Source organism: Hyperolius riggenbachi, chromosome 8 (assembly GCF_040937935.1).
Source record: "Hyperolius riggenbachi isolate aHypRig1 chromosome 8, aHypRig1.pri, whole genome shotgun sequence".
In the NCBI taxonomy this organism is placed as follows: Eukaryota; Metazoa; Chordata; class Amphibia; order Anura; family Hyperoliidae; genus Hyperolius; species Hyperolius riggenbachi.
The window spans coordinates 299,223,752-299,251,736 of record NC_090653.1 but is presented as its reverse complement, the minus strand read 5'-3'; the positions used below and the strand labels follow the sequence as shown (position 1 = coordinate 299,251,736).

The 27,985-nt window shown below is 48.5% G+C and overlaps 1 protein-coding gene across 2 annotated transcripts in view; it reads left to right on the top strand.

The window, feature by feature from the left end:
- FAM163B (family with sequence similarity 163 member B) overlaps positions 1–27,985 on the top strand; it is a 314,838-nt gene that overhangs the window by 147,090 nt on the left and 139,763 nt on the right. Inside the window, exon 1 of one of the 2 annotated variants that reach the window (XM_068249224.1) lies at positions 21,075–24,036. The exons of the other annotated variant lie outside the window; for it this stretch is intronic. The gene's annotated coding sequence lies outside the window, so the exon portion shown is untranslated. Of the gene's footprint in view, positions 1–21,074; positions 24,037–27,985 lie in introns of those variants that run through there. 2 annotated transcript variants of the gene reach the window in all.

The window sequence follows — 27,985 nt, the reverse complement described above, 5'->3', positions numbered from 1 at the left end:
GGGGGGATTAGTCGGCTCGGCGCTCGTCTCCATGCTGGTTAGAGTCTCCACACGCGCTGTGGACATGCGACCAGCGTGAGCCTCCGAGCCGACTGCTTAAAAGCACCGCTCCGGAGCCACTTCCGGAATCCGTACCGCATCACTTCCGGTCGGCGCTCTCCACCAATCAGAGCGCCCGACGTGGTGGAACGCATGATGCGGACGGAAGTCTCGGTGACACGCACGCCAGAAGCTGCTCGCCGAGAAGAAGAGATAGAGAGAGGTGAGAGCGGGTCCCTCCAAGAAAAGCGGCATATTTAATGCTGCATAGGTCACTCTCTGGCAGGCGTCCCCCAGGTTATTTAAACCTATTAGGTACAGCGCCCCCGGCCCCCTCCAGACCATAAGATACAGGGGGAGTCCCAAACTAGTTTATAGTTTCAGTGGGACAGAAACATACAAACACTGTAAATACAGTGAGGTAGGGGCAAAAAAGAAAAAGAAAAATTGCAGGCAAATCTTGCCCGTACGTCCTACCGGATCCTATGGAGCAAGGTGATCGAGGAAAAAAGACTGGGGGGGGGGGCCGGCTTAGTTAAGATTTATAGTAGTATGATCCTATGGGGTAGAGGGGGCGGGGCAACTACCCAGGTGTGATGACATTAAGCATAGGGAAAGAAATCTTACCCCCTTCCATGTAGTATGAGAGCCACACCTACACAGTCTATTCTATGGAGCTGCACTCCCCATCAGACAGAAATCTTACCCCCTTCCATGTAGTATGAGAGCCACACCTACACAGTCTATTCTATGGAGCTGCACTCCTCATCAGACAGAAATCTTACCCCCTTCCATGTAGTATGAGAGCCACACCTACACAGTCTATTCTATGGAGCTGCACTCCCCATCAGATAGAAATCTTACCCCCTTCCATGTAGTATGAGAGCCATACCTACACAGTCTATTCTATGGAGCTGAACTCCCCATCAGACAGAAATCTTACCCCCTTCCATGTAGTATGAGAGCCACACCTACACAGTCTATTCTATGGAGCTGCACTCCCCATCAGACAGAAATCTTACCCCCTTCCATGTAGTATGAGAGCCATACCTACACTGTCTATTCTATGGAGCTGCACTCCCCATCAGACAGAAATCTTACCCCCTTCCATGTAGTATGAGAGCCATACCTACACAGTCTATTCTATGGAGCTAAACTCCCCATCAGACAGAAATCTTACCCCCTTCCATGTAGTATGAGAGCCACACCTACACAGTCTATTCTATGGAGCTGCACTCCCCATCAGACAGAAATCTTACCCCCTTCCATGTAGTATGAGAGCCATACCTACACAGTCTATTCTATGGAGCTGCACTCCCCATCAGACAGAAATCTTACCCCCTTCCATGTAGTATGAGAGCCATACCTACACAGTCTATTCTATGGAGCTGAACTCCCTATCAGACAGAAATCTTACCCCCTTCCATGTAGTATGAGAGCCATACCTACACTGTCTATTCTATGGAGCTGCACTCCCCATCAGACAGAAATCTTACCCCCTTCCATGTAGTATGAGAGCCACACCTACACAGTCTATTCTATGGAGCTGCACTCCCCATCAGACAGAAATCTTACCCCCTTCCATGTAGTATGAGAGCCATACCTACACAGTCTATTCTATGGAGCTGCACTCCCCATCAGACAGAAATCTTACCCCCTTCCATGTAGTATGAGAGCCACACCTACACAGTCTATTCTATGGAGCTGAACTCCCCATCAGACAGAAATCTTTGCAAGATGCTGCACACACAGATGCTGTACACATGTAACAGATCAGTATTTGCAAAAGATCTGTTCCTGCAAAAGATCCGTTCCTGCAAAATGCATTCATAGTCTATGAGATCTGCAGATCATCATACACACCTTGTTTAACAGACATTCATCTGCAGATCAGACAATCATCTGCAGATCTGAAAATCCATCCTGGTGGATCTGATCTGCAGATGAATGTCTGTTAAACAAGGTGTGTATGATGATCTGCAGATCTCATAGACTATCATTGCAATTTGCAGGAATGGATTTTTGGCAGGAACAGATCTTTTGCAGATACTGATCTGTTGCATGTGTACAGGATCTGTGTGTGCAGCATCTTGCAAAGATTTTTTCTGATGGGGAGTGCAGCTTCATAGAATAGACTGTGTAGGTGTGGCTCTCATACTACATGGAAGGGGGTAAGATTTCTGTCTGATGGGGAGTGCAGCTCCATAGAATAGACTGTGTAGGTATGGCTCTCATACTACATGGAAGGGGGTAAGATTTCTGTCTGATGGGGAGTGCAGCTCCATAGAATAGACTGTGTAGGTATGGCTCTCATACTACATGGAAGGCGGTAAGATTTCTGTCTGATGGGGAGTTCAGCTCCATAGAATAGACTGTGTAGGTGTGGCTCTCATACTACATGGAAGGGGGTAAGATTTCTGTCTAATGGGGAGTGCAGCTCCATAGAATAGACTGTGTAGGTGTGGCTCTCATACTACATGGAAGGTGGTAAGATTTCTGTCTGATGGGGAGTGCAGCTCCATAGAATAGACTGTGTAGGTGTGGCTCTCATACTACATGGAAGGGGGTAAGATTTCTATCTGATGGGGAGTGCAGCTCCATAGAATAGACTGTGTAGGTATGGCTCTCATACTACATGGAAGGGGGTAAGATTTCTGTCTGATGGGGAGTGCAGCTCCATAGAATAGACTGTGTAGGTATGGCTCTCATACTACATGGAAGGCGGTAAGATTTCTGTCTGATGGGGAGTTCAGCTCCATAGAATAGACTGTGTAGGTGTGGCTCTCATACTACATGGAAGGGGGTAAGATTTCTGTCTGATGGGGAGTGCAGCTCCATAGAATAGACTGTAGGTGTGGCTCTCATACTACATGGAAGGGGGTCAGATTTCTGTCTGATGGGGAGTGCAGCTCCATAGAATAGACTGTGTAGGTGTGGCTCTCATACTACATGGAAGGGGGTAAGATCTCTGTCTGATGGGGAGTGCAGCTCCATAGAATAGACTGTGTAGGTGTGGCTCTCATACTACATGGAAGGGGGTAAGATCTCTGTCTGATGGGGAGTGCAGCTCCATAGAATAGACTGTGTAGAGTATGGCTCTCATACTACATGGAAGGGGGTAAGATTTCTGTCTGATGGGGGGTGCAGCTCCATAGAATAGACTGTGTAGGTATGGCTCTCATACTACATGGAAGGGGGTAAGATTTCTGTCTGATGGGGAGTGCAGCTCCATAGAATAGACTGTGTAGAGTATGGCTCTCATACTACATGGAGGGTGGTAAGATTTCTGTCTGATGGGGAGTGCAGCTCCATAGAATAGACTGTGTAGGTGTGACTCTCATACTACATGGAAGGGGGTAAGATTTCTGTCTGATGGGGAGTGCAGCTCCATAGAATAGACTGTGTAGAGTATGGCTCTCATACTACATGGAAGGGGGTAAGATTTCTGTCTGATGGGGAGTGCAGCTCCATAGAATAGACTGTGTAGGTATGGCTCTCATACTACATGAAGGGTGGTAAGATTGGTCTGTGATCTTTCATTTTCCAAAGACTATAGTCTGATGTGTGTAGTGCACAAACACATCCAATGCTAATTGACCAATCACTGGCCAATTTTACCACCTCCATGTAGTATGAGGGACAACAGATAGTGAACACACTATGAGCAGATTGTGCATATTCCATACTACATGGAAGCGGGAAAATTGGCTAGTAATTGGGCCATCGAAACTGGATGTGTGTACCAGGATTAAAAATACAGCATAAGAAGATGAATTATTTGAATCCTACAATGGTAGAAAACAGGTAATAATAATAATAACAGCCTCTTCCCTCCCAGCGGCGCTCGTTTCCCCGTCCGCGGAGCTGCGGCGGCGGCAGAGTTAAATCGGAGGCGATTTGCAAGTCAAGCAAAATAAAATAATCTATCCAGTCCCTTGGAGACGGATAATGGCGCACGCCACCTCGCCTTATTAATTCACATTCAGTTTTCATCCTCGCAACCAATCAAAAGAGTTTCGGCGGGGAAAAAAGTACAAACGACTTGGCAGCAGAACGTTGTTTCTGTGATGGAGAATATGGCGGTCGGGTCAGACAGTTATTCGGCGAGTGTTGGGGGGGGAAGCGGAGAGAGTAAATAGCATTGCTTTCTGGATAATTAGCAGACGCCGCTCTCTGCAAAGTCGTTTTGTGTTCTCTGATTTTTTGGCAGCTCGACTGGCACATAAACATACGAAAATAATTTTCAGCGCATTTCCTTTTTCCAGTTATGTAATCGGCAGGCGAAGGGAATCGCTGGAGCCGCGCAGAGGAGAGGGGATCTCTGGGTAAATCCACGCACGTTATTTCTATCCAGGTACATTCTCAATACGGAATAAATTAATCCCAAAGGAATGGCGACCTATAGGATTTTATTTCAGATGAAAAATTCACTGGAAAAGTGTCCGCGCCTGTCCCATAGACTATCATAGAATATGGGTGTGTTTTCTGTCAGTGCTGGAGTTCTGTGATCAGTTCTCCTTCTCTTTGTCCAACTCTTTTCTCCATATTCTGGATTGCTGCTCCGACGGCCCCGCCCTCCCCCAAAAAACATCACACTGCTACTAAGGCCTCGCTCACATTGGCTGCGTAAAGAAACGTAATTATAAAAACCGCATGCACTGATGCACATTTAATAAAGCGTTTCAGTGCGTTGCATTATTTAATGTAGCAAAATTTTGTTTTCATTTGAATTTTTTTTTTCAAATTAGGAGTAGAAACACATTTCCAAAGCGTATTGCTATAAGTTTCTATGCACTCAAAAAGCGCGCCCATTCACTTGCATTGCTGTGTGCTTTACAGTGCAACCAACACACAGAAATGCCTGCAACATCACGTTTCTCACATGGACAGTAACAAAGCGCACAGATGTAGAGTGAACAGATTTTTGTAGGTCCAACCTGGGACAGGGAGGGTGGGTGCAGGGGGGCGCGCGGCGAAAAGTGGGGAGGACTGAAGAGTGCACAGCAATGAAGACCCGGGGGGGGGGGGGCTGCGGCGCGAAAAATGGGCGTGGCCATGACATTGTATGGGCGGAGCTAACGTAATTATGTAACACCGAGGCATAAGAAAGCAGTGTTTACGCCATGATGTGGACAAACGAGACTTTGCATCATGGGTGTGCAGAAACTGTGTGATGCTAATAGTATACCGTAACCACAAAGCCGCAAACATAGCCATCTATGACCATTAAATAATATATGCAGTAACAGTTACCCCGGACACCAGAAACTAAATGCAATGGGCAACATGTCAGCACAAAATAAACGCAATGCGGGCAAACATGTCAGTACAAAATAAATGCAATGCGGGCAACATGTCAGTACAAAATAAACGCAATGCGGGCAACATGTCAGTACAAAATAAATGCAATGCGGGCAACATGTCAGTGCAAAATAAACGCAATGCGGGCAACATGTCAGTAAAAAATAAACGCAATGCGGGCAAACATTTCACCAGAAAATTACTGCAATGCGGGCAAACATTTCACCAGAAAATTACTGCAATGCGGGCAAACATTTCACCAGAAAATTAACGCAATGCGGGCAAACATTTCACCAGAAAATAACGCAATGCGGGCAAACATTTCCCCAGAAAAGAAACGCAATGCGGGCAAACATTTCCCCAGAAAAGAAACGCAATGCGGGCAAACATTTTCCCAGAAAATTAACGCAATGCGGGCAAACATTTCCCCAGAAAAGAAACGCAATGCGGCAAACATTTCCCCAGAAAAGAAACGCAATGCGGGCAAACATTTCCCCAGAAAAGAAACAATGCGGGCAAACATTTCCCCAGAAAAGAAACACAATGGGGGCAAACATTTCCCCAGAAAAGAAACAATGCAGGCAAACATTTCCCCAGAAAAGAAACAATGCGGGCAAACATTTCACCAGAAAAGAAACGCAATGCGGGCAAACATTTCACCAGAAAAGAAACGCAATGCGGGCAAACATTTCCCCAGAAAAGAAACGCAATGCGGGCAAACATTTCACCAGAAAAGAAACGCAATGCGGGCAAACATTTCACCAGAAAAGAAACGCAATGGGGGCAAACATTTCCCCAGAAAAGAAACAATGCAGGCAAACATTTCCCCAGAAAAGAAACAATGCGGGCAAACATTTCACCTGGAAAAGAAAGCATTTACTCACCTTGCAGAAGTCTCCGGCCTCTGGCGCGCTGCTCCCGGGACCACCTTCCTCCTGAAGTCTCCCGCGCTGACAGCCTGGCAGAGCAGGGCTACGGCAAGATGGCGCCCGAAGCCCTGTACTGGAGACACAAATAGTCTCCAGTACAGGGCTCCGGCAGCCATCTTGCCGTAGCCCTGCTCGCCTGCCGGTGTCGGAACAGACACCGGAAGAGGAGGCTGGAGCGGGGCTGCGGACAATGAACTGGCACGGCGTCTATAGACGCCGCTGCCAGTTCATAAGCATAGAGTGGCCAGAGTCCCGAGGCCGGGACGTCCTGCTGCTGAAAGCGTGACGTTTCCCGGGACCTCATGCAGCCTGGGACAGCGGAGCCCGAATCCGGGACGTGTCCCGGGCAATCTGGGACGTCTGGTCACTCTAACAGATGTGAACGAGGTACATTAGAATCAATGGAAAAAGCTGTACCTAGCAAAGCGCTTAGCACAATGCACTGTGAAGAGCGCACAGCAGTGTCCCTAGTGATATAGATTTATATCCTGGCACCCTCCCCCCACAGGCCCCTTTAGGGCCTGTTTCCACTGAGAGTGAATTTGTATTTTTCAAATTTGCATCAGTACTGACGCCAATGCAATTTCAATGCAGCAGTTCCACCATGCATAGCACTTCACCCCTTCTCTACCAACACAAGGACCCAGCACTTCACTCCTTCTCTACCAACACAAGTACCCGGCACTTCACTCCTTCTCTACCAACACAAGGACCCGGCACTTCACTCCTTCTCTACCAACACAAGGACCCAGCACTTCACTCCTTCTCTACCAACACAAGGACCCGGCACATCACTCCTTCTCTACCAACACAAGGACCCGGCACTTCACTCCTTCTCTACCAACACAAGGACCCGGCACTTCACTCCTTCTCTACCAACACAAGGACCCGGCACTTCACTCCTTCTCTACCAACACAAGGACCCGGCACTTCACTCCTTCTCTACCAACACAAGGACCCGGCACTTCACTCCTTCTCTACCAACACAAGGACCCGGCACTTCACTTCTTCTCTACCAACACAAGGACCCGGCACATCACTCCTTCTCTACCAACACAAGGACCCGGCACTTCACTCCTTCTCTACCAACACAAGGACCCGGCACTTCACTCCTTCTCTGCCAACACAAGGACCCAGCACTTCACTCCTTCTCTACCAACACAAGGACCCAGCACTTCACTCCTTCTCTACCAACACAAGGACCCAGCACTTCACTCCTTCTCTACCAACACAAGGACCCAGCACTTCACTCCTTCTCTACCAACACAAGGACCCGGCACTTCACTTCTTCTCTACCAACACAAGGACCCGGCACATCACTCCTTCTCTACCAACACAAGGACCCGGCACTTCACTCCTTCTCTACCAACACAAGGACCCGGCACTTCACTCCTTCTCTGCCAACACAAGGACCCAGCACTTCACTCCTTCTCCACCAACACAAGGACCCAGCACTTCACTCCTTCTCTACCAACACAAGGACCCGGCACATCACTCCTTCTCTACCAACACATGGACCCGGCACTTCATTCCTTCTCGACCAACACAAGGACCCAGCACTTTACTCCTTTTCTACCAACACAAGGACCCGCACTTCACTCCTTCTCTACCAACACAAGGACCCGCACTTCACTCCTTCTCGACCAACACAAGGACCCAGCACTTCAGCCCCTCTCTACCAACACAAGGACCAAGCACTTCACTCCTTCTCTGCCAAAACAAGGACCCGGCACATCACTCCTTCTCTACCAACACATGGACCCGGCACTTCATCCCTTCTCGACCAACACAAGGACCCAGCACTTCACTCCTTCTCGACCAACACAAGGACCCAGCACTTCACTCCTTCTCTACCAACACAAGGACCCGGCACTTCACTCCTTCTCTACCAACACAAGGACTCAGCACTTCACTCCTTCTCTACCAACACAAGGACCAAGCACTTCATCCCTTCTCTACCAACACAAGGACCCAGGACTTCACTCCTTCTCTACCAACACAAGGACCCGGCACTTCACTCCTTCTCTGCCAACACAAGGATCCGGCACTTTACTCCTTCTCTACCAACACAAGGACCCGGCACTTCACTCCTTCTCTACCAACACAAGGACTCAGCACTTCACTCCTTCTCTACCAACACAAGGACCAAGCACTTCATCCCTTCTCTACCAACACAAGGACCCAGCACTTTACTCCTTCTCTACCAACACAAGGACCCAGCACTTCACTCCTTCTCTACCAACACAAGGACCCAGCACTTCACCCCTTCTCTACCAACACAGGGACCCAGCACTTCACTCCTTCTCTACCAACACAAGGACCCAGCACTTCACCCCTTCTCTACCAACACAAGGACCCAGCACTTTACTCCTTCTCTACCAACACAAGGACCCAGCACTTCACTCCTTCTCTACCAACACAAGGACCCGGCACATCACCCCTTTTCTACCAACACAAGGACCCGGCACTTCACTCCTTCTCTACTAACACAAGGACCCGGCACTTCACTCCTTCTCTGCCAACACAAGGACCCGGCACATCACCCTTTTTCTACCAACACAAGGACCCGGCACTTCACTCCTTCTCTACCAACACAAGGACTCAGCACTTCACTCCTTCACTACCAACACAAGGACCAAGCACTTCATCCCTTCTCTACCAACACAAGGACCCAGCACTTCACTCCTTCTCTACCAACACAAGGACCCGGCACTTCACTCCTTCTCTACCAACACAAGGACCCGGCACATCACTCCTTCTCTACCAACACAAGGACCCGGCACTTCACTCCTTCTCTACCAACACAAGGACCCGGCACTTCACTCCTTCTCTACCAACACAAGGACCCGGCACTTCACCCCTTCTCTACCAACACAAGGACCCGGCACTTCACCCCTTCTCTACCAACACAAGGACCCAGCACTTCACTCCTTCTCTACCAACACAAGGACCCGGCACATCACCCCTTCTCGACCAACACAAGGACCCAGCACTTCAGCCCTTCTCTACCAGCTGTAACGATTGTGGGATATCTCCGTGTTCAGCGCACAAAGATGTGCGCTGACACTGCGGAGGTCCTCCACAAGCGTGTCAAGATACTAGAACCCAGCTTTTGGTGCAAGCACCAGTAGAGGGAAAATTCCTGTCGGCAGATGGCGCTGGGGAGTGCAGAGGAACCAATCCTCTGTACCTCCACAAATGCCAGACAGGAATCTGTACGAAGCGCAGAACGCAATCGCAAGAGAGGCGATTGCGAATGAGATTGAGCAAAGGGATAGGTTGTATGTGTGTGCGCCAATCTAGTCGCCACCCCGCGACCGCGCACACACAACAGCAGATACGAAATAGGAACGCGATCACGAGAGGTGCGATCGCCAGACGTGACACAAGGCAGATCAGAATAGAATACGAGGGTAGCAAAGGCACAGCAAATACAATGAGAATATACGGAAAATAATAAACGCTAGCTAACCGCGAACACCGCACTCATTCGCAACAGTGCACGCGGTTATGCGCGGTCTCCACGTGATAAGCACAATAGAGACAAGCACGCCTAACTAACCATCAACAGACAAACACGAAACAAAGAACGTGAACGCTTGCTTAATGGTTACCTCATCGAGCCTACAGCAAGCGCCCGTATCAGACAAGACAGACAAACGAGAAACAGGAACTAGGCAGAAAGGATCCACCGCTCTTCCGCCAGAGCAAGTGTGATCCAAGCAGGAACACAGATCAGAAAGATCCACAGACGCTAACGCTAGCGGCTAGTGCGATCTAAACAAGACAGATCAGATGAGGTAGCCGGTAGCAACCGCTGCTCCAGCTTACACTCCAGGAACTCAGATCAGAAGGATCCACAGCCGCTACCGCTAGAGGCTAGTGAGATCCAAACAAGACAGAGCGATTCCCTATCAACCGCCGCTGGTGACAGCGCAATCGCGACAGACAAGACAGAATAGGCAGTACAAATTATACACAAACTGACTGCACTAACTAGGAATGCAAGGAGCACTCCCCAAGAATTAACTATACTAAGATAGCAGTGGCTGACACTCCAGGTGAGTCCAGCAGGAACAAACCTCTATGAACAGCGAAGCATTGTGGGACACACATACTACTTATAGTACACGCCTCCAATGAATGTGGCCAGGCAATTTGCATGACAACGTATGCAAATTCCTCAGCAAGCACAAGCTGCAAAACTGACAGAAGGTCTACTTTCCAGAGTCCTGCAGCATGCAGACCTGAATAATGATCAAAAGGCTGCCTGCCTGCGCAGGCAGCTGAGCGGATCGTTACACCAACACAAGGACCCAGCACTTCACTCCTTCTCTACCAACACAAGGACCCGGCACATCACTCCTTCTCGACCAACACAAGGACACGGCACTTCACTCCTTCTCTACCAACACATGGACCCGGCACTTCACTCCTTCTCTACCAACACAAGGACCCGGCACTTCACCCCTTCTCTACCAACACAAGAACCCGGCACATCACCCCTTCTCGACCAACACAAGGACCCGGCACATCACCCCTTCTCTACCAACACAAGGACCCGGCACTTCAGCCCTTCTCTACCAACACAAGGACCCGGCACATCACCCCTTCTCTGCCAACACAAGGACCCAGCACTTCACCCCTTCTCTGCCAACACAAGGACCCAGCATTTCACGCCTTCTCTATCAACACAAGGACCCAGCACTTCACCCCTTCTCTGCCAACACAAGGACCCAGCATTTCACTCCTTCTCTACCAACACAAGGACCCAGCACTTCACCCCTTCTCTGCCAACACAAGGACCCAGCATTTCACGCCTTCTCTACCAACACAAGGACCCAGCACTTCACTCCTTCTCTACCAACACAAAGACCCAGCACTTCACCCCTTCTCTACCAACACAAGGACCCGGCACTTCACTCCTTCTCTACCAACACAAGGACCCGGCACTTCACTCCTTCTCTGCCAACACAAGGACCCGGAACTTCACCCCTTCTCTACCAACACAAGGACCCGGCACTTCACTCCTTCTCTGCCAACACAAGGACCCGGCACTTCACCCCTTCTCTGCCAACACAAGGACCCAGCACTTCACCCCTTCTCTGCCAACACAAGGACCCAGCACTTCACCCCTTCTCTGCCAACACAAGGACCCGGCACTTCACTCCTTCTCTGCCAACACAAGGACCCAGCACTTCACCCCTTCTCTACCAACACAAGGACCCGGCACTTCACTCCTTCTCTGCCAACACAAGGACCCGGCACTTCACTCCTTCTCTACCAACACAAGGACCCGGCACTTCACTCCTTCTCTGCCAACACAAGGACCCGGCACTTCACTCCTTCTCTACCAACACAAGGACCCAGCACTTCACCCCTTCTCTACCAACACAAGGACCCAGCACTTCACCCCTTCTCTACCAACACAAGGATCCAGCACTTCACTCCTTCTCTACCAACACAAGGACCCGGCACTTCACCCCTTCTCTGCCAACACATGTTACCCCTTCTCAGCGCACACACACACAGCCTGCTTTGCATGTCCTCATTGACCCGGGTCATTGGCTGCTGTGTGCAGAAATTACTGAATAAACCATTGCTATTTTGCGGCCACCGGGCCGCGTGCGCCGCTGCCGTTTCTCTATTCCCCCAAAATTATGGCAAGCAGAATTGTGAGGAATTAGTGGAGACTAAGGTCAGTCACCTCTCATCCAGCAGAAAAGATTGCTGGGAGCGCGGAGAGGCGGAGATCGGCGAGCGGCGGATTGCTGCCAGCAGGCCGGAGTCTCTGGGGGAATCTGCAACAAATGACTGGTAATATGTCTGCGGCACAGACTACACTCCACCACTTACCTGTCCGACCACTGCTCCTATCCGGCCCCCGCCATCTCCCGGGACTGGCTCATCATGGCTGCCGTCCCGCTATATCTGACAGCTAAGATGTCACCGTAAGAGGAACTGCGGCCTAAAGCGCTGTACACACACTAGATTTACGGATTTTGCCTGACCACTTCAAGTGATAGCTTTGGAATGATCGCTGTACTGACACACGGTTGGACTTCCTGCCAAGCAGTCAGTCCTGTGCTATAGAGAGAAGAGGGTTAAAGAGACTCTGTAACAAAATGTTCAGCCTTATTTCTTGTATCCTATAAGTTCCTATACCTGTCCTAATGTGGTCTGGATTACTGCAGCCTTTTCTAGTTGCACTGTCTCTGTAATATATCTAATCTTCTTTTCTTTGTCAAGCTTTGTCGACCTAGGGAGGAAGGGGCAGCCTCTGCTGTAATAAATACAAGTTATGCACGCCCCCTGCAGGCTCTGTGTGCTTCAATTACTCCTCACTCTCTGCTCTCAGTTTGTGAGGCTAAGGGGGGAGGGAGCTGCCTGTCACATGCTGAGAAACTGTGAGAATCCTAGACTGGAGTGCAGATAATTCACTATGTAATAAAAACTTGTAGTACACTGGAACATGAATATATATATACACACACATACATACACACACACACACACACACACATCACTTCCTGGTTAACGGCCATGTTTTTTGTTTGAAAACACTGCCTAAAACTGGCAATTAAAAGCCAGGATCGCGGCGGGGAGCGGCGGAAACAGCAAAGAGGGATCCAGGAGATCACAGTGACTCGATTGGTATTTTTATTTATTGTACAAATCGGACAGTACAGATTTTCCAGGCAGAGAATCATGGGGGAGGGGTGGAGGAGAGGCTGGTTGACGCTACTAAACAAGCCACATTTTCAACCAAGACCCTTCGCAAATCAGGGTTTCAGCCAATGAAAATCAAGCACTGTAACAAGAATTATCCTGCAATGAGGAGAAGGGATGCTCAGTGATTCTGAGATAATGCACATTGTATTCTAGTTTCATGCAAATGTATACATGCACAGCTGCAGCGTTTGACTGGTCGGTTTCCACACTGCATACATTTGCATATAGTTTGCATTAACTTGGAATTACTTGCATCTCACTGACCGTTCCTATTCACTACTGTTCAAAAATCCTTGAGGTTGTGTTCACACATGACATCGCATGAAAAAGGAGCTTTTTATGCAGGTGCGTATGCGATTTTGTAATGCGTTTTTACTGCGTTTTTGGTGCATTTGAGTTTTTTTACGCAGATGCGTTTTTCATGCATTTTTTTGCATTTGCGGTTCGCATATGTAAAACGCTTTGTATGAGTTTTTAAATTTCCATTTGAGGAGATATCTCTCTCTCCTGACCCCTTTCAACTTCTCCTAGGACATAAGCCCCAGAGGTGGAAATATCCACAACATAGACTGGCCCAACATGTGCCCAAGGCGGCCCGTCTTCATATCGCCCACCAGTGGTTAAAGCCCACCCTCTCATTTGACTTGGCTGATGCCATCATTATGGACATACTTATTTCAGAAAGACTGCTAGCAATAGGTAATGACGCAACTCTGCCGTTTACCCGAACTTGGCAACCCAAGTTCTCTGGGACTGCGGTCCTGCACTCTCTCCTTCTAGGGGCTATGCCCGCCCACATGGTTGTCCTCACTTTAAATATTGAAATGACCTGCATGTTTGGTTTCTGTTTACCCATGTTTTTTGTATGTTAAGTTGATCGAATGCATATTGCCCTTTGATAAGGGAATATTTAAACGCTTAAAAGTGTTTATTGGAATTTTCAATAAAAATATTTTGAAACTAAATTTGCATTTAAGCAGATCACTAGGAAAACAACAGGAAGTGGAAACACATCAGAAATCTTTATTTAAAAAAACAAAACGCATGAAAAATGCATCAAGATTGCATACAAAACGCAATACATTGCGTTTCCATTGACTTTCATTATATGTGTTTTGGCAGCTATCCTGCATAATATGCAACAAAACCAGCATTCTTGAAACGCATACTGTAAATCGCAGATCTCTGCGTTTTTTTCTGCGTCCCATTGACTAACATTGCTGCATATAACGCAGCGTTTTACACAACGCTATCGTTTCTGCTATGTGTGCTCCCAACCTAAAGGACAACTGTAATGAGAGGGGTATGGAGGCTGCCATATTTATTTCCTGTTAAACAATACCAGTTGCCTGGCTGATCTGATGATCTATTTAGCTGCAGTAGTGTCTGAATCACATGAGAAAGAAGCATGCAGCTAATACTGTCAGATCTGACAATAATGTCAGAAACACCTGATCTGCTGCATGCTTGTTCAGGGGTTGTGGCGTATTAGAGGCAGAGGATCAGCAGGGCTGACAGGCAACTGGTATTGTTTAAGAATAAATAAATATGTCGGCCTCCATATCCCTCTTGCTTCACTTGTCCTTTAAGCCTGGTACACACATCCCATTTTGATTGGTCAATGATTGGCGTAGGAGAGTTCACCTACCTAATCTGTTCATAGTATTCTAAATCTGTTAGCCTTCATATTACATGGATGTGGTAACATTGTCCATCTAAAAACCTCCACACCGATCAGCCAGTTCTATAGCTGCTTCCGGACCGGCGTGGCTGAATTCTTAGTCCTGCTTGTGGCTGTGTGGCTCTGACAGGACGTAGATTTCAAACATTACTGTTGTGCGGCCCCGCAGTTTTCTCTATAAATTACATTAACTGCTGTAAGGTAGGGGATACACTCGTCTTTCAGTTTTGGGAAAAGTGTAGAAAACTGAAAGACAAGTGTGACCCCTGCCTCAGAATCCCCCTTGGGGAGATGGACTAGTCCATCCCTGTGCACTTGCAATTGGCAGTGGCTCCCCTAGTGCAGGTGTGCCAGATGTAGTAGTAAGGTTTCCTGCTCTGTGCAGCTAATGACACAAGCAGGAAACAGAGACTTTCTGGCCAGTCTTGCACTGCAGAGTACAGGTTCCAGGCAGGAGAGGGGAAGAACAGGAAGTGCAGTTTGGAAATTTTCACAAGAGAGTAAAAAAAGCCTCAAGCCTGTTCTAACCTCTCACCAATGTTTCCAAAACTTCAATAATTTCTCTGTTCTAGAATCTGTGGGTAAGCACAGTGGCAGCGCAGTGGAGTAGTGGTTAGTTCTCTTGCCTTGCAGCGCTGGGTTCCCGGTTCAAATCCCTGCACAGAGTTTGTATGTTCTCCCTGTGTCTGTGTGGGTTTCCTCCATGCACTCCGGTTTCCTCCCACATCCAAAAAACGTACAGATAAGTTAATTGGCCTTCCCCTAAATTGTCCCTAGACTACGATACATACACTACACGATACATACATAGACATAAGTCTATGGTAGGACTAGACTGTGAGCTCCTCTGAGGGACAGTTACTGACAAGACAATATACTCTGTACAGCGCTGCAGAAGATGTCGGTGATATATAAATACTAATAATAAAGCAGTGAAGTTGCAGGATGATTATGCCAGCTCGGAAACTAGAGGCCCTCACAGAGTCAGTGACAGCAATTCCCGTATCCCGGCCATGACAAGACCCCCGTCCCGGATGGCCGAGCCCCCTCCGATTCCCAGAACACGTGGGGGGATGTATAGGACATCAATTATGTGCGTTCAATAATTAAACGTGTGAAAGCGCCCATCGGGCCGGACGGGGGAGGCACAATTAGCCGGGTGAGGTGTCAATAATTCATCGCAAGCGGGTCAGATCTGCAGCGACTGTTATAAAATGCACCTCATGCATTCTTTATGGCTTGCACAAGGTGATGTATGGATATCGCTGGGGAAGAGGGGGGGGGGGGGCAGAATTACCCCCGCTAATTAGGAGGAAACGCTGTAACCGATTGGCGAATGGCTAATATGCCGTGCTTTGTGATTCTTTAGGTCTGAATCTACTTTTTGGACATTTTTATGCCAATTTTTGAAATGAGATTTTTTGTGCATACCAATGAACTTAATGTGCATGAAAATGCGCAAGCACATTTTCCCGATATGCACACGAGATGTCGATGAACGGTTCGGGAACCGTTCGCCGGCGAACCCCTCACCCTGTACTACTTCCAGGTCACTATGACCCGTAGTAGTACGGCTGCGCTGGGCCGGCGGTGCCCGTCCTTGATCGCCCGCCTGTTGCCGGGCACTCTCTGCGGATGTGCGTGACGTCATGAGTGACATCACGCTCATGCGCAGAGAGTGCCCGGCAACAGGCGCACTATCAAAGACGCACACCGCCGGCCCAGCGCAGCCATACTACTCCGGGTCATAGCGACCCGGAAGTAGTGCAGGCCCATAGAGATTCGCGGGCACACGGTTCGCTCGCATCTCTAATATGCACACGTTCTCAGGTCAAGACCTGCCATAGCCAGAGGTTGACAGATGGTCAGTGGGACACACATAACTGAGGTCTGGAACCCACTAGAGAGCTTTTTTGAGTGTTTAGGGAGCGCTTTAAATTGCAAGGGATTTCCCTAAACGCTCTGCCAACGTAAATAAATGTAACAAATCCCAAAGTAGCGACTGTGATCAGCAAAGTCACCATCACAGGACATGCAGCATTTTGGTAGTGTTTGCGCTTCAATGTAAAGTATTGAAGCGCTGGCAAATCGCTCATAAATCGCTACAAATAGCGATTTGTGTGTGATTTTTAAATTACTGCACAGTGTAAAAAAAATAAAATAATAATTTGAAATTAAAATCGCTAATAGCAAATCGCTATCACAATCGCTGGCAAAAAGCTTACCCTTTTTAAAATCGCTCCCAAAATCGATGGAAAATGCTCAACAAATCGCTTACAAAAACGCTAATGACAGAAACCACCCCATGCCTTCTGACCCCACCTCGCGATACCAGAACAAACTTCGCACCCTCTTACGAAGGGGGGTGGAAGCAGGTTTTCTTTCGCAAAAACTAGCCATAGATGTTCTTCCCCTTTTTCCACGGCGACCGGTGTGGTATCATATACCCAAACTTCACAAGTCAATGACCTCACCGCCGGGACGGCCCATAGTCTCTGGCTGTGGGTCTCTCACGGAGAGATTGTCCAGATATCTGGACCACCTCCTGCGCCCCCTGTTGGAGGGGGTGCTTTCTTACCTCGGGGACACCCTTGAGGTACTAAGGATGGTGGAGCATGCCACGTGGGTCCCCGGAGACAGACTGGCCACAATTAATGTGGTCAGTCTGTACAGTAGGATCCCACACGGTATGGGAATAGCTGCGGTTAGACAGTATCTCTTACGTACTAACAAGGATGGTAAATTTGTGGAATATATTCTTGAATGTCTCAATTTTGTGTTAACGCACAATGCCTTTCTGTTTGACCGCAGCTGGTACCATCAGGTGTCGGGGACAGCTATGGGGACCCCTGTGGCATGCTCCTACGCTAACCTCTTCTTGGGGGCGTGGGAGGAGTCTGCCGTGCTCTCCGAATCTAATACGTTCAGGAGACACGTCAGGCGATGGTCCAGGTATGTGGACGATGTCCTGGTGGTGTGGTCGGGAACTGAAAACGAATTTGCTGAATTTATGCAGTACATAAATGCTAATGAAGTAAATATGCAATTCACCTCAGAGATCAGTGATCGTGAGGTGACATTTTTGGATGTCAAGCAAATGGTAGACAATGACCAATTGATCACCAAAGGATATAGAAAAAGTACAGCTACAAATTCGATTCTACATGCGCAACGTTTTCACCCTAAACATGTAATAGAAGCCATCCCCTATGGACAATATTTGAGGTTAAGGCGGAATAATAGCAGGGACATTGATTTCAGCACTCAAGCAGACGAACTCACAGCTAGGTTCCAAAGAAGGGGCTACAATATGGACCTGCTTAAGAGGTCAAGACTCCGAGCTTGGAAACAGACAAGGAGGGCACTATTGGCACCTAAGGAAAGAGACAACACAGATGTCGTGAGAACGACATTTACGTTTGATTATTCGTCTATGGCGGACCGGATCAGGAAGGCCATACATTCAAATTGGTCCATGATCGGGAGAGATCCCGAATTGGCACCGATTCTACGTGGTACCCCTAGGGTGGCCTTTAGACGTGTCCCAACTTTGGGTAATTTATTAACCAGCAGTGAGTTTGTCTCCCCTAAAAACAAGGATTGGCTTAGTGCTGCTTTGCCTATGGGGAATTTTTAAGCTACATACACATGAGGCATGGATGTCTGCAGTTGCATGGAGACAAGCAACAGTTGAAAGTCTCCAGCAACGACAGTTGTATACAAGCAACGATTGTATACACGCGGCAACAACCTGTCTGCAACATAGTGGAAACTGTTGCTCAGCAACTTCTGTCGCAGGTTCAATGAACTGTCGGACTCACAAGAGTTGCTAGAGACTAGCATACACACGACCGCACCGACTTGAGACTAGGGACGGTTGCTGCAACAGCTGTTGCCGGGGATTGAACAAGTCAATCGCCTGGAGACAGCTCTGATTAGCAACAGTTGCTTGCGTGCGCCTCATACACATCGAGGACCTGTTGCCGCAACATGCACGCGCCATGTGTTTCCAGCAACAATTGTAGCCCGTGTGTATGGGCCCAAAGGGCCCATACTGCAGCCAAATAGATCAGCAGGACTGCCAGGCAACTGGTATTGTTTAAAAGGAAACAGCCATATCCCTCTCAGTTTAGGTTCCCTTCAAAAGGAAATATATATGGCAGCCTCCATATACCTCTCGCTTCAGTTATCCTTTAAGGTGTACCTGAGATGAAGGGAACAAGAGAATTTTTGCTTACCTGAGGGTTGTTCCAGCTCCCTGTAGTATGGCGGCTCCCTCCATGTACTTGGAGTCTAATCTGTTGTGCTGCTGTAACCCCTGTTAAAAGATACCAGAGGTGAGAGGATATGGAGGCTGCCATATTTATGTCCCTGCAACCCTGGAACAAGCATATAGCTAATCCAGAAAAACCTGAGTCAGTTGAGTCAGAGTTCCCTTTAAAGTCTCTCTTAAATCGTGCCCCGAGGTACAGGGGATTAGATATTCCGAAAGCAACACACCTAGTGAAAGACTGCTCTACAGACGGCCATACACGCATCGACTTTCCCATTCAATTCACAGCAGTCTGATTGAACCAGCCAGAAGTCTATTACCCCAACATGTCCAGTTGATTAATTTCCAATCGATTTTGACCTAAAATGGATCAAAACTATTTATTGGACAGGATGAAAATGATTGCCAATCGATGGGCCATAACGCTGCGCAGAACGGGCAATGCGGGCGAGGGTGCTGGTGGGAAATTTTAGTGTTTCCTCCTCCCAAGAACCCTACATCTTACAAACTAGTGGTCGCAACCGATCGAGCAGGAAGCGGACGTTTGTCTCCAAGAATTGTCGTTGGCTCCCCGAAAGTAGACCAGCGCTGTTTGTATTATATTTGCATGCAAGCTGGGACTACAGTATTGGCATCTCAATAACTATCACCAATCTGATGTGAAGGATCCCTATCAGGGCTGGAATCCACTACAGCGAGATTTTTTTAAACGGTTAGGGAGCACTTCAAATCTCGATTTCCCTAAACGCTCTGCCAATGTTAATAAATGTAACAAATCCCACAGTAGCGATTGTGATCAGTAAAATCGCCATCGCAGGACATGCAGCATTTTGGGAGCATTTGCGCTTCAATGTAAAGTATTGAAGCGCTGGCAAATCGCTCATGAATTGCTACCTACGCATAGCAATTTAAATAAGATTTTAAATTACTGCAAACTGTAAAAAAAAAAAAAAAAAAAAAAAAAAAAGAATGATACATTGAAGGGACCAATCAGAATTAAAATCGCTAATCGCTAATCACAATCGCTGTCACAAAGCTAACACTTTTTAAAATAGCTACCAAAATCACTGGAAAAAGGTCATGAAATCACTTACAAAACGCTACTTAAAAACGCTAGTGATTGCGCTACCGATTTGCAGTGGGTTCCAGGCCTCAGTTATGCTACATACACACTTGCGATAACGATCTACCAGACGAACAATAGTGGAACGATTGGAATGCAACGATGGGATGCAGCACATTATAACGATCGTTCTCGCAGAAAACAACGATCAGAGGGAAACGTTACGTACATATTTATATAAAATAAAAAAATCAAACACGGGTTACAATAGATACGAATATATGATAGTTAACTTGAAAACAAAGTTTGTTTGAAATGTGTAATGTAACAATCGTTACGGGCCGCACTACACAGGAAGTACGGAAGCTGGGCAGAATCCAACGCAGGCGCATTGGCCCTTGTAACGATCGTTCTCGGCCGATAACTGTACACACTATAGTTTTATAACGATTGTCGGTCAACATGATCCGCCCTGTTGGATTCTCTCGTCGTGTCGATATCGTTCGTTCGTCGTTGTACTTAATGATCGTTTGGTAAAGTTCTTAACCCGATTGTCGGCAGACCGATCGTTAGGCTGCTGTTTCAAACGACCAGAGTCGCAAGTGTGTACATAGCATAAGTATAGAGGGAGGCAATGACATGCAAATAATTTTGGCATGCATGCAGATTGGATGCAGATTGTAAGTAGCTTATTATTAGACCAATTAAATAAAATGCCAGACCATTCTGCATTCCCAGATTCCAAGCTGCATACAATTTGCATGCTGAGCATCTGGCAGCCCCTCTCTGCTCTGTAGGACCCCTTAGTTCGGTCACTGGGGGGCACAGGGGTCACGTGTATCACAGTTTGAAGTACTCCCCAGGCACGAGGCATCGCTGTCTGTCGCTAAAAACAGCCCCCCGTGGCCAGAATTACCCATTCGTGACGTCACGGAGAGCGCGCGCAGGCACGTGGGCGCGTCCTCTCCTTCCCGAGCTGTGCGCGCCCCCGCCGGCCCCGGCATGTTGCGCTCGTGCACGCACAATAACAGCAGCAGCATCAGTGAGGAGAGGAGAGGAGCGCTGTGCAGCCGGCTGGAGCATCCCCTCATCTCTCTGCGGGCAGGACTGGCCTCTCATACCCCAACTGAGGGCAAAGCTGGACTCTAATACCCCACTGAGGGGCAACACTGGCTCTGATACCCCACTGAGGGGCAACACTGGCTCTGATACCCCACTGAGGTCAAAGCTGGGCTCTGATACCCCACTGAGGGCAGGACTGAGCTCTCATACCACACTGAGGGCAGGACTGGGCTCTAATACCCCACTGAGGGGCAACACTGAGCTCTCATACCACACTGAGGGCAGGACTGAGCTCTGATACCCCAACTGAGGGCAGGACTGAGCTCTTATACCCCACTGAGGGGCAACACTGAGCTCTCACACCCCACTGAGGGCAACACTGAGCTCTCACACCCCACTGAGGGGCAACACTGAGCTTTCATACCACTGAGGGCAGAACTGAGCTCTCATACCCCACTGAGGGCAGGACTGAGCTCTTATACTCCACTGAGGGCAGGACTGAGCTCTCATATGCCACTGAGTGGCACCACTGGCTCTGATACCCCACTGAGGGCAGGACTGAGCTCTGATACCCCACTGAGGGCAAAGCTGGGCTCTAATACCCCACTGAGGGCAAAGCTGGCTCTGATACCCGACTGAGGGCAGGACTGAGCTCTCACACCCCACTGAGGGGCAACACTGAGCTCTCACACCCCACTGAGGGGCAACACTGAGCTCTCATACCACACTGAGGGCAGGACTGAGCTCTCATACCCCACTGAGGGCAGGACTGAGCTCTTATACTCCACTGAGGCCAGGACTGAGCTCTCATACGCCACTGAGTGGCAACACTGGCTCTGATACCCCACTGAGGGCAGGACTGAGCTCTTATACCCCACTGAGGGCAGGACTGAGCTCTCATACGCCACTGAGTGGCGACACTGGCTCTGATACCCCACTGAGGGCAGGACTGAGCTCTGATACCCCACTGAGGGCAGGACTGAGCTCTGATACTCCACTGAGGGCAAAGCTTGGCAGGACTGAACTCTCATACAGCACTGAGGGCAAATCTGGGCTCTAATACCCCACTGAGGGCAAAGCTGGGCTCTAATACCCCACTGAGGGCAAAGCTGGCTCTGACACCCCACTGAGGGCAGGACTGAGCTCTCATACCCCACAGAGGGGTAACACAGGGCTTCTGATACCCCACGGAGGGGCAACACTGGGCTCTCATACCCCACGGAGGGGCAACACTGGGCTCTCATACCCCACTGAGGGCAGGACTGGGCTATCATACCCCACTGATGGCAAAGCTGGCTCTGATACTCCACTGAGGGCAACACTGGGCTCTAATACCCCTCTGAGGGCAGGACTGAGCTCTCATACCCCACTGAGGGCAAAGCTGGGCAGGACTGAGCTCTGATACCATACTGAGGGCAGGACTGGGCTCTGATACCCCACTGAGGGCAGGACTGCGCTCTGATACCCCACTGAGGGGTAACACTGGGCTTCTGATACTCCACTGTGGGCAAGAATGAGCTCTCATTACCCACCGAGGGCAAAGCTGGGCAGGACTGAGCTCTAATACCCCACTGAGGATTAAAACTGGGACCTCATACCCCACTGAGGGCAGGACTAAGCTCAAATATCCCACTGAGGAGTAACACAGAGCTTCTGGTACCCTACTGAGGGCAGGACTGATCTCTGATACCCCAACTGAGGGCAGTACTGGCCTCTCATACCCCACTGAGGGCAGGACTGCAATCGGGAAGGTGTGGGGGACATCTGACAATCTCACCGCAAGCTCTGCTTCACACCTAAAGTATTGAACCCCAAAATCTCATCCCAATCAAGGCTACACTACAGAAACTCTGTTCCTGACATCGAAGGGTGATGGAAAGGGCCGAGGTACCCCCAAAAGCTTGCTGAAAGCAGACAAGCTCCCCAGATGATCACAGAAAACTGGTTAGAATCTACAAAGCGACTTATTGCAAGTAGAACTGCACCCCAAAAGTGGGAATTGAAGAGAAAAGAGGTACCTCCTACACGCAAGAGTTATTTGGAAGTTTAGATTAAGTCGTCCAAAGCCAGAGAAGGTGGTTTTCATTTTAGACTAACTGAGGTGAGCACCCCTCCCCCCCAGGTGCGGGAAAGAACCCTAAAATACCTGAATCACTGAGAACACTGCACCCCAGAAGTAGGCTGTGACAGGGACAGCACCCTCAGAACTTACTGCATGCAGGGCTTCACCCCAGAAAGCCGTTGTGAACAAGGAAACATCTCAAGAACCCCTTTTAAGCTGGTTCATACTGGTGGATTTCACTGCAAGTGGGGCAACTCCCCTGGCTCAGGGTGGGCAGCAGATCACCCCAACAACTTATGGAAGGTCAGACCTCCAAAAATGTGATTCCAGCACCTGCAGGACTTAACCCACCTATCTGACCAGAGGCAGTAGAAGGCCTCTCCTACACTGAGTGCAGGTAGACCCTCAAGATTTTCTCTGTGCTGGACATCAACCCAGCATTTCCCTGAAAAAGGAACGTCTGAGGAGAACACCACCACCTCAGAACATCAACAAAGCAGCTTGTCACCCCAGGGATCTACTGTCAATGGGACATCACTCCAGCAAGCACTTCACTACAGTCCTAGTTGGAGACCTGCGTAGTGGTTTAAAATCTTAACAACTCTCTGCAAACTAAATCTATCAAACAGCACCTTGGTGTCTCCCACAATCGGGGCAGAGTCCTTAGTCTTCCACCAACCAGGATGCATACTGCATCCCAATTTCTGAATTGAACTCTAGACTCTCCAGAGAGACCATTTCCTCTGGGCCAGCCTCAGGGAAGACTTCAACCTGCTGAGCAAAGGGTCATCTTGTCTCATCTTTGCTTCACACAAGCCTTGGACCAGCAGGACCAGACTCATGGTCCTCCAACAGGATCTCACCTGACAGCCAGGAGTCTTCCACTATTTAAAGGTAAGACATTTCATGTTTTTTTCCTCAGTGGGCAGTTGTGAGGGGATTATTGGTATTATGTTACTGGAGTACCCTGTGTAATCATTTGGTTATTAATATTGTTCATCATGGGAATATCAGCATTAATATGCACATTGTAGACCACCCTTGAACCTCAGTGACCCTCCGTTTTTTATTTCAACTGTGTGGTAATTCTGTTTATTAGTCACGCCACTGATCAGAGCTTTTCTAAGGAATTCAGAATGGAGTAAGGGTTAAAGAACCATGGATAAGCGTCTATCTTCAGCTTACGTTCTTCTGCTTCAGTCGAAGGGGCTTTCCAGTAGGCTGGGGAAACACTTTGATCGATTCAGGGTCATCGCTCTTGTGCCGGAGAAGGGAAACATTAATTATTGCTGCCTGCTGAGGGAAAAAAATAATAATGGCACGTTTTAGAAAGGAAAAATCATGGCTCAAGATCGTTAATTGGGTGACGTACCTTTCAATTTGCTATCAAAATTGACGACAGGTCTGTGAGTGTACCCCAAGTGTTGTTTGTAGAGATAACACTAGACAATCCTTATTCCTTCCAGCCTGACCATCAAAACATTGAATATCTTGATAATTCAGGTTTAGGTAGCAGAGGTATATAATTTTCTATTTACCACAGTCGAAAAATGTAAAATTCAGGCATATTGGCCCAGTTGGGTATTACTATTATTATTTAGTATTTATATAGCGCCAACATCTTCCGCAGCGCTGTACAGAGTATATTGTCTGGTCACTTAACTGTCCCTCAGAGGGGCTCACAATCTAATCCTTACCATAGTCATATGTCTATGTATGTATCATGTAGTAAATAAATTGTGCAGTGTATGTATCATAGTTTAGGGGAAAGCCAATTAACTTATCTTTATGTTTTTGGAACGTGGGAGGAAACCAGGGTACCTGGAGGAAACCCACGCAGACACAGGGAGAACATACAAACTCCCCTGACTGGGATTCGACCCAGACACGCAGTTCTGCACGGCGAGAGTTTTAACCAATATGCCACCGTGCTGCCCATCTATTTTACAGAACCAGTGGAGCCACACAAAAAAAGGTCAGAAAGTTAGCCACCAGCTGTGTATTTTTGTAGGCATCTACCAGGTTTCTGGAATGTGTCCAGCCCTGTAGAGAGCATGGCTGGAGCTTGATATGAGCTGCCAAGAAGAGATCTGGACATACTTGAAAAATGTCTGAAAGAATTCCAAACCAGCTCACGTTTCTTGTCTGGTTTTTGACGCTTCAAGGTGATTTTGCATCGTCTCTGTTGCTCATGTCTATCCACATCATAATAAAACCTCCCCAGAGCATTGCCCATCCCTCGGCACCGGATGACAGTTTCTTGGGCACCCTGGAAGCCGTCAAACACAATTATGGATGTTCTGTATTCATCTGGTGTTCGTGTTGCTCAATAATTTTGTCCTTCTGTTAAGTCCTCTTGCAGTTGTCTTTCTTTTGGCAACTGTTTCAATGTCACATCTCAAATGGCTTCTCTGCACTTTCTGTGCCAAAGGAGTGCAAACAAAATCTGCTCTAATTATTTGGTGATGTTTATTTCACAACCTTGGTCACAGTGGTGGCTACCCTTATTTCTGTTGATGTCCGAAATGAAGGTAGCCACCACTCTGACCAATGTTGTGAAATAAACATTGTTGGCCTCCTTATTTTCTTCTCGTCATCCTTCACCGTGTTAGCCATGCGTGCTCAGAGAGGGGGTAGTTAGGTTTGTGAGAGGGTTATTCATTATTTGGATTGGAGTGGAGGGTCCTTCCGGCTACTTAACGTGATTGAGATTGTTAAGGTTTGCGAGGAGCAGCTGGTGGAAATAAATATTCATCGTTAAAGTCCAAGAAATGATTTGTAGTTTTCTCAGAGCCCTCCAGTTATTCGGGACTACTGGAGCTAGCCTGGCTGTGCTGGGACTTGTAGTTTCTCACCATCAGGAGGATGACTAGAGGTGGACTATGTAGAGCAGCCATGGATCTCGGCTATGTGGGCTTCTCGGGCTGCCTCTGGCAGACTTCTGTTCTATGATGGACTATGGGTTGGCTCCGAGGACTGAGGTTGATCTAGGTCACTGTAACAAAGTCATTATTTTGATTCTGTCTCGGAGTATTAGCTTCGCCTGGGTGTCTGGTGAAAGCAAAGCGTTGTCACTGTTGGGTTGTGATGTGATCTGTGCAAACACGGTCCACAAATATTGACCCTGATGGACGGCGTGAGGAGCACACGAGCTGTACTTCTGATGTGGGGATCACCAGGCATTGGTTGACCTGTTTTTACATTCATCGGGTCAGCGTTTGAGTAACGGATATCCGCATGGCTACCTGTAGAAATACATTACCGGCTTATTAGTGGGGACCTCAGACTTTGCAGAATTTTACACAAGATGCTGATTTGTTTTAGCATCTATGCTAAAGGAGCTTACACTCTCATGTCCTGCTAGGGTGGTGGTTTACTTTGTAATGGTGAGTTATTATTCCTGGGTGGGTAACAGCAGAGGTCCTCTGTATGCCATGTGGAGAAGCCTGGAGTGTCAGGAGGCCCCTATTGGGCATGTTGAGGACTGAGGTATGATGAGGCATGAGGTATACAGAGGACTGAGGCATGATGAAGACTGAGATATGAGGTATGCAGAGGACTGGGCTATGATGAGGCATGAGGTATGCAGAGGACTGGGCTATGATGAGGCATAATGAGGCATGAAGTATGCAGAGGACTGAGGTATGATGAGGTGTGCAGAGGACTGAGGTATGATGAGGCGTGCAGAGGACTGAGGTATGGTGAGGTGTGCAGAGGACTGAGATATGATGAGGCGTGCAGAGGACTGAGGTATGATGAGGCGTGCAGAGGACTGAGATATGATGAGGCGTGCAGAGGACTGAGATATGATGAGGCGTGCAGAGGACTGAGGTATGATGAGGCGTGCAGAGGACTGAGATATGATGAGGTGTGCAGAGGACTGAGGTATGATGAGGTGTGCAGAGGACTGAGGTATGATGAGGTGTGCAGAGGACTGAGGTATGATGAGGCGTGCAGAGGACTGAGGTATGATGAGGTGTGCAGAGGACTGAGGTATGATGAGGTGTGCAGAGGACTGAGGTATGATGAGGTGTGCAGAGGACTGAGGTATGATGAGGCGTGCAGAGGACTGAGGTATGATGAGGCGTGCAGAGGACTGAGATATGATGAGGCGTGCAGAGGACTGAGGTATGATGAGGCGTGCAGAGGACTGAGGTATGATGAGGCGTGCAGAGGACTGAGGTATGATGAGGTGTGCAGAGGACTGAGGTATGATGAGGTGTGCAGAGGACTGAGGTATGATGAGGCGTGCAGAGGACTGAGGTATGATGAGGCGTGCAGAGGACTGAGGTATGATGAGGCGTGCAGAGGACTGAGATATGATGAGGCGTGCAGAGGACTGAGGTATGATGAGGCGTGCAGAGGACTGAGGTATGATGAGGCGTGCAGAGGACTGAGGTATGATGAGGTGTGCAGAGGACTGAGGTGTGCAGAGGACTGAGGTATGATGAGGCGTGCAGAGGACTGAGGTATGATGAGGCGTGCAGAGGACTGAGGTATGATGAGGCGTGCAGAGGACTGAGGTATGATGAGGCGTGCAGAGGACTGAGGTATGATGAGGCGTGCAGAGGACTGAGGTATGATGAGGTGTGCAGAGGACTGAGGTATGATGAGGTGTGCAGAGGACTGAGATATGATGAGGCGCGCAGAGGACTGAGATATGATGAGGCGCGCAGAGGACTGAGGTATGATGAGGTGTGCAGAGGACTGAGGTATGGTGAGGTGTGCAGAGGACTGAGGTATGATGAGGCATGCAGAGGACTGAGGTATGGTGAGGTGTGCAGAGGACTGAGGTATGGTGAGGTGTGCAGAGGACTGAGGTATGATGAGGCGTGCAGAGGAC